Genomic DNA, 8503 nt, shown 5'->3' on the forward strand with positions numbered 1-8503 from the left:
CTTCAAGTGGTCTTATAAGGGTTATGCTGAGTTCAATATTGTATAACTGTATTAATTTAACTGTGAACCTCAAAATTTACAGCTAATTTTGAAAGAGAAGCATCTTTGCTCTGGAAATTGTTATTGAATATGTTAATGATGTAATGAAAAAAAAAATTAGTAGATGTGAAAAACATTACCATTGAAATCTACCTGATGACTTTATATCCATGCTCAGATGCCTAGAAGCTCAGAAAGTAACCAACTGTGACTAGTAATAATCAGATATTTAGAGATTAGAAATGCATGTGCAAACATCCAATGTCAATTGCATTGAAAAAGAATTTTCCTATATGAACTGTGTATTTTAATAATGAAATGGAGAACTTTTTTAAAGGTTAAAACATCATTTAATTTATGTCTTATAGGGTTTATACTGAGTACAATATTGTATAACTGTAATAATTAACTGTAAACCTAAAAATTTACAGCCAATTTTGAAAGAGATGCATCCTACCTCAGGAAACTGTTATTGAATATGTCAATTGTGTTGTAATGATATGCTTCTTCTAAGTATGTTGTTATTAAATAAATCATTTTTAAAAATTAAAAAAAAATAGAGAGATCTGAATTAAATGACATCTTATACAAAATGGACCTAAGAGATATTACAGAATACTCCATCCAAGCACTAAAGAATGCCCTTTCTACTCAGCAGTTCATGCAACTTATTTTAAAACTGACCACATTCTGGGACACAAAACAAATCTCAACTAATAAAAAAAATTTGAAATAATTCCATGCCTTCTATCAGACCACAGTGCAATGAAGCTTATAATCAACAGAAAAAGAAGCTCCAGTAGCTACACGAACTCATGGAGATTAAACAACACACTTCTGAATGATGAGTGGGTCAAAGAAGAAATTCAGAAAGAAATAAAAGAATGCCTGGAACAAAATGAAAATGAGAACACATTGCAACAAAACCTCTGGGATACCTTTAAAACACTCCTAAGATGGAAGTTTATAGCTCTTAGTGCTTATATTAAAAAGTCAGAAAGAGCACATGTAAATGACTTAACAGTACAACTCAAGACTCTGAAAGGCAAGAACAATCCAACTCCAAACCTAGTTGACAAAAAGAAATAACAAAAATCAGAGCAGAAATTAATGAAATAGAAACAATGAAAAGAATACAAAAAAAAAATCAAGAATCTAAGACCTGGTTCTTTGAAAGGTTAAACAAGATAAACAGACACTTAGCCTAGTTAACCAGAAGAAAGAAAGCAAATCGAAATCAACAAAATCAGAGACATCACAACAGACACCCCCAAATCCAAAACACTGTAAGGGACTACTTTAAAATCTATACACCATTAAATTTGAAAATCTAAAAGAAATGGATGCATGTCTAAAATCATGGTTATCACCATTTTTAAATCAAGAAGAGATGAACAACCTAAATATACTCATAATAAATAAGGAAACTGAGTTATACAGAACTTCCTGACTAAAAGAGCCCAGGCCCAGATGCATTCACAGCAGAATTCTAGCACACATTCAAAGATAATCAATAACCAATATTGCTTAAATTATTCAAAAAGATAGAAACAGAGGGAAAACTCCCAAACTCCTTCTATGAAGACAGTATCACTCTAATACCCAAATGGGTAAAGATAAGAACAAAAAAGAAAGCTATAGACCCATATTCTTAATGAACATAGATGCAAAGATACTCAACAAAATACTCGTAAACCACATATAGACACACATCAAAAAGATCATTCATCATGATCAAGTTGACTTTATTCTAGAGGTGCATGGATGAGTCAATATATATATGTCAATAAATGTAACAAAACATGTAAATTGACTTAAAGACAAAATCCACATCATCATCTCAATAGATGCAGAAAAGGCCTTTGACAAAATCCAGCATGCATTCATGATGAAAGTTTTAAAGGGAATTGGTCTCAAAGGAACATACCTCAACATAGTTAAATCTATATACAACAAACCCACAGCCAAACTCATCCTAAATGGAGAAAAACTGGAAGTATACCTATTAAAATCAGGCACCAGACAGGGTTGTCCACTATCTCCACTCCTTTTCAATATAGTGCTTGATACTCTTGCAAGAGCAATAAGACAAGAGAAGGAAATTAAAGGAGTACTAATTACAAAAGATGTCAAATTTTCCCTATTTGCATGTGATATGATATTACACATAAGAGATCCCCAAACTTCCACCAAAAACAGTTAGAGTTGATGAATACTTTGAGTAAAATGGCGGGATACAAAATCAACTTACAAAAACCAGTAGCCTTTCTATACACCAATAACAGACAATCAGAAAAAGCACCCAAGGAATCCCTCCCATTTTAAACAGCTTAAAAAATGGGAATAAATCTAGCCAAAGACATTAAAGATCTTCACAATGAAAATTTCAAAACTCTAAAGACAGAGATAGAGGAAGAGACTAGGAGATGGAAAGACCTACCATGTTGTCCTATTTTGTTTCTCCATTGCTGTGATAAAACACTCTAACCTCTAACAACTTGGGGAGGAAAGAGTTTATTCAGCTCACATGTCCCTGGTCACAGTTCATTAGGGAGCTCAAGGCAGGAGCTTAGGACAGGAACATGGAGGCAGGAGCTGGAGCACAGACCATGGAGGATCGCTGCTTACTGGCTTGCTCTGCTGGCCCCTGCTCAGCCTGCTTTCTTATACAACATAGATCCACCTATCCAGGGGTGGCAGCACCCACAGTTGGCTGGGGCCTCCCATATCACTCAATAATCAAGAAGATGCCCCTAGACATGACCATAGGCCAGTCCAATGGTGGCAATACCCCATTTGGGGCTCTCTCAGCCCAGGTGTGTCAAGTTGACACTGTAGCTATCCAGCACACATGCTCATGCATTGGTAGAATCAATATTGTGAAAATGACCATCTTACCAAAACCAATTTATAGATTCAGTGAAAGAAATAATCCTAAAATGCATATGGAATCACAAAAGACTCCAGATAAGTAAAGTAATCTTGGTCCAAAAGAACAATGTTGAGGGGGATTGCCGTACTGGATCTCAGATTATATTACAGACTTATAGTCAAAAAAGAAGCACAGTACTGGCATAGAAATAGACATGTAGATCAATGAAACACAGAAGACCCAAACATGACTACATATAGACTCAACTACCTGATATTTGAAAAAGATGCCAAGAACACACAATGGAGGAAAGACAGCATCTTCAACAAATGGTGGAGGCAAAACTGGATCTCTGCCTACAGAAGAATGAAGCTAGACCCCTATCTTTCACCCTGCACAAAAGTTGACTGCAAATGGATCAAAGACTTTATTATAAACCCTGAAACTTGGAAAGAACTTTCTAAATTGGATACCAGCTGCTCAGGCACTAAGGTCAACAATCAGCAGGTGGGACTCATTAAATTACAATGCTTCTGTACATGAAAAAAAACAAGGAAAGGAAGAAGAATGGGAAAAATATTCACCATCTACACATCCAACAGAGGAGTACTATCCAGAACACACAAAGAACTCAAAAAAGAAAGAAATAAGAAAATAAAAGCCCCAGTAAAAATCTGGGCGATAGACCTAAACAGAGTGTTCTCAAATGAAGAAATAAAGATTGCTAAGAAGCACCTTAGTAATCCTTAGTAATTAGAGAAATTCAGTTTAAAACCACTTTAAGATTTCATCTTACCCCAGTCACTGGCTGAGATCAGAATGAAAGACTCCAAATGCTGGAGAGGATGTGGAGAAAGAGGAGTACTCATTCACTGCTGATGGGAATGCAAACTTGTGCAAGCACTATGGAAAGCAATATGGAGAACCCTAAAAAATATAAAAAATGAACCTACCATATTACCCAGTTATGTCGTTCCTTGGCATAGACCCAAAGGCCTCATTATACTGTAGAGACACCTGTACATCCATGTTCATTGTTGCTGTCTTTACAATAGTTAAGAAATATAAACCACTTAATGTTCCTCAACTGATGACAGGTTAATGAAAATGTGGTACATCTATACAATAGAGTTCTACTCAGCAATAAGAAAAGATGAAATAGTAAAAATTGCAGGTAAGCAGATGGAACTAGAGACTGTTATACTAAGTTAAGTAACACAAACTCAGAAAAGAAAGTGACCTATAATCCCTCATTTGTGGATTATAGAACCAATCCCTTTTATGTGAATATATAAATTCTGATGTAACACTAGGAGCCAGGAAAAGGGAAAGGATACAGAGGGGTAAAGGAAAAGAAAAAACCTGAAAGGGGGATAGTAGGGAACAGATATTACCATAGGGGAGGTGGAGAAAGTGGGAGTGTTTGGCAGGGAGGAGAGAAGGGAGGGACATGGAAGGGGCCATGGTGTGGGAGAGGGACGGAAGTCAGGAGAGGGAAGATGGTGGGAGTAGGGTGGTATTGGGGGGGAGAGGGGATAATTGGGGCACTGTGACTAGAAAAGGAGGGAGGAGAGAGGCTGCATGTTATGTAAGTAACCAACAGTATTCCAAAATACTGTTTGGAATTAAAGTCTGCTTCACAAGATGGAACCCATACCTGGTACTGATATCAGACCCAGGAATCTGAGATTAGACAGGTCATAGGCTTCAGGGGAACACCTACAACTCATATCCTGCTAGTGGACATAGTATTAAACTGACTCCTAAAGACTTATTTTGATGCCCATTGATTAGTGCATCTCTCAATGCTCACCAAAGGAGCAACTTCTTATAGCAGTTAGCAGTTAACACAGAGACCCACAAGTCATCAGTCTTCAGAAAATATCAGTGGAGTGCTTAGGCCTAAGTGGGACTCTTACATTTCACCATAGCTTGCCAAAGCTCAGGGATCATTGTGGAAGAGGCGGTGGAAAGATTGTAGGAGCCAGAAGTGGTGGATGACTACATGGAAAGTATATTCTAGACAGCAGGGTAGATCTCATATGAATTTATAGCAATTGTGAAAATATGCACAAGATCTATGCAAGCTCAAATCAGAGAAAATTCCAGCACAGAGAGGAAGAAGGTGGGCAAGAAGCTAAATCTAGATGAGAAACTATTAGCAAGCAGTAGCTGCTGGATCAGGAAGAGTCAGTTATCTTCAAGAGTGTCACTCTGTGTTAAGGTGACCATGCTTCAGGGGATGGACCTACACCAAAGGTCATTTGAAGACACAAATTAGACTTGATAGGCTTTAAAAAATAATAATAAGGTACATGAAATTAGGTTGTGGGTAATAAGGCAGTGGAGATAGGGGTCTTAATATGATAAGAACACATTGTATGAAATTCTCAGAAATTTCATAAAACGATTAAATAAAAATATTGGGACTTGCAGAGATTAACATATACAAGGTCACACAATACGTGACAGAGACAGAGTTCAACCCAAGTTTTATGATACCGCCACCCAAGTACATGATCAGGGTAGGTCTCAACATTTATGAGCTTGTAATTTTATTCAGTCATGTCTTAAGTTGGTGAACAACTCAATGTCTTGATTTCTTCCCTCATGCAGAGGGAGTCTGTTAGACCATGTCTGTTAGAGTCTCTGTGGTGATACTAGTGAAAATGCAAGTTATAGCTCTGTAAAATAAAATACTTTCTATATTGCATGCCTATGTAATATATTGTTACTGAGTTATATTACTTGGTAGCTGTGCATATTGGGCAAATCCATGAACATCTCCAGCCTCACAGTTGTCATCTTGAAACTGAGAGTTGGGAACTAAGATGTCTAAGTTCTTTCCTGTCTACATAATTCCAATGTCAGTAAAGTTAGATCCCTGATCTGTGACATGAGTTCAGGGAAGCAGGGAATTGATGCACATAGCAAAACAGGCCTGGAATCAACAGGGATGATCTCCATGACAACCATGACACCACAGAGCAAGTGTCTGCACAGTGTTCATGCTAATTGGCTTTTCTCTTTTCATTGCTGACCTCAGCTGCACATTTAAGAGGATGCCCAGTATCATTATGTCATTTGCTGTGTATGGACAGCCAGACTGAGAGCCAAAAGCATTCACTTAGGAGCATAGTAAGACACTCCCAGAAGATTCTTTGGGCAGTATAGATAGTTTGAACCTTTGACAATAACTACCCTTTTGTAGGACGTGGTGAAGATCAAAGGGCTAGATGAGGAAGGAGGAATCTGCTATCCCAATAGCCCACCATTGTCACAGAAGGACCTACAGTTTAACAAAGTTTATGGAAATTAGTCTCTCTAGTCTTCTCCTGTCCCCTCTCCTCACTTTCACACTCTCCACTTAAGATTCTTTTTCTCAGTTTTTTTTCTGCTTACCCAAATGTCTGCCCTTTAAAGAAAATAATACTGCCATACTTTAAATTTCAAGAATTACTCTGTGGTACAGGGTGGTTATTGAATTCCTAAGTAGGGACATTGAATTCAGTTACTTTCTGTTTTTTGTTTTTTGTTTTTGTTTTGTTTTTGTTTTTACTTTTAACAATGACTAGAACCAAATGAGATTCTCTATAAAGCCTGGAAAATTTTAAAAATCAGAAATTAAGAATTGGACAGATAATTGTTTACTGAGTTTTTGGATTTCCTAATTTCAAAAAATGCTTATGTTTTCAAATCCTCATTTCTTTTTTGGCCACTCAGATTCCATCTTTGAAATAGTAATAATTCTATTTAGAACCACAGTTTGGGGTTATGACTTCTAGTTATGAGAATTATGAAGTCTTAATGATATGATAGAGAACTCATGCAAAATCCTCTAGATATTTTGCAATCATCAAATAGCTCTCCAGTGGTGAGCCCAGAAGTCATGTAGTCACTGACTTTGGCAGTACAAATATCAGATATGCCCAGTGTACGCATAGATAATATGCATCATTCTTTTTAAATTTCTGTTTTTCGTATTTTTTACTCATTCAGTACCACTTTTTGCCTGTAACTTATTATACCAAACATACCTCAATAAACAGATCATGTTCTAGTTAGATCAGATTTGATTATCTATACATACTTGGTAAACTCTTCAACTAATATTTACATCAAATATATTTTATTCTGTAAATTGCCTTGTGATATTGTGGATGCATCAAAATATTTAAGAGAGTGAGTATGTTCAATTTTCTTTTCCTATAACTTAAAATACTTGAACAATTTGTTTAGAAAAAATGTTATGAATAAGAAAAATAATCCTCAATTCTCCAGTTTTTTCTAGAGATGGTGGGTTATATAGAATAAATCTAACCATGGATGCCTATATCAAAATAATGAAACAGTATTGAAATTTAGAACAACTAATGAAGTTTCATTATTTTCATTGAGTCAACAATTATAATTGTGTATATTCTAGCTTATAATTTCAAAATGTTTTCATTAAGTTTAATGCAATTTAGAAAAATAGAAATAACATTGGCAACATCTATTCTAAGAGTAAACAAAAATATTTCAAATTCATAAAACTAGAATGGAATTGAGTAAAGGTAAGAGTCTTCATGTCACATCCAAAGCTGAGTGAAGGATCATCTGTTACTACACTCAACATATTCTTCCAGAGGGATGCAAATGCTAGTAACATGGTGCTTGGCAGTGTGTAATTAAACATCACCTGGAGTCCATCACTGTCAGTGCTGACTGCTAGAATGTACTTGGTAGTGGGAAATAAAAGCAGTAACAGAAATTTGCAATCCATCTGGGAATGTGTTGGCACAGTAATTAGATATATGAATAGATGTAATTATTTCTTAGTGGTTTTATTGAAAACAGACTCAGAAATTTTTTTATGTAGAAACTGTATCAAGAGCTCTTTGGTCTCTCATTGTTCATTCTGCTAAAAAAGCCTTTGCAAGGAGAAGCAGTTAGAGGAACAATGATTGCTGATGTTTGCCGTGCTGTGGTAAACTTTTTATTTCATCAGTCCCTTGAACAATGCTCTAAAGTGGTAAATTTCATTATCTCCATTTATACATGAAGCGACTGAGGCAAAAGGTGATAATATTGTAAAGATCATACAGCCAGTAAGTGAATGTCAGAAAAAGGGAATATCAGATAATCCCCCCTCTCTGTATGTATCTATGTGCCTTTCTCTATTAAGAATTTACATAGCTTAACAGCTTGCTATTAAAATAAAATATAACTTGTAGAAAATTGAGAATATACAGTTAAGTTTAAAAATGCAAATAAAAATCACATTATCATTACCTTTTAAAGTTTTGTTTTTGATTGGGTTTTTGATGTGGTTAATTGTAAATGGTTCACATGGTATCATTCACATGTATGTATGTTTGAGTGTGGGTGTGTGTGAGGGGGGAAGGGAAGGAGGGAAGGAGGAGAGAGAGAGAGAGAGAGAGAGAGAGAGAGAGAGAGAGAGAGTGATTTAGACCAGGCACAAAAGTTTTTACACAAGATAAATTCTGCTCTGGACAAACAGGATTTTTGTACTTGGCTGTGTCGCAGGTGCCAATTTCTTGTTGACATAGAATATACTTTGCACAGTAAAGGCATTACTGATTTTCTGTT

The sequence above is a fragment of the Nannospalax galili genome, unplaced genomic scaffold (assembly GCF_000622305.1).
Source record: "Nannospalax galili isolate Female #2095 unplaced genomic scaffold, S.galili_v1.0 scaffold936, whole genome shotgun sequence".
Lineage (NCBI taxonomy): Eukaryota > Metazoa > Chordata > Mammalia > Rodentia > Spalacidae > Nannospalax > Nannospalax galili.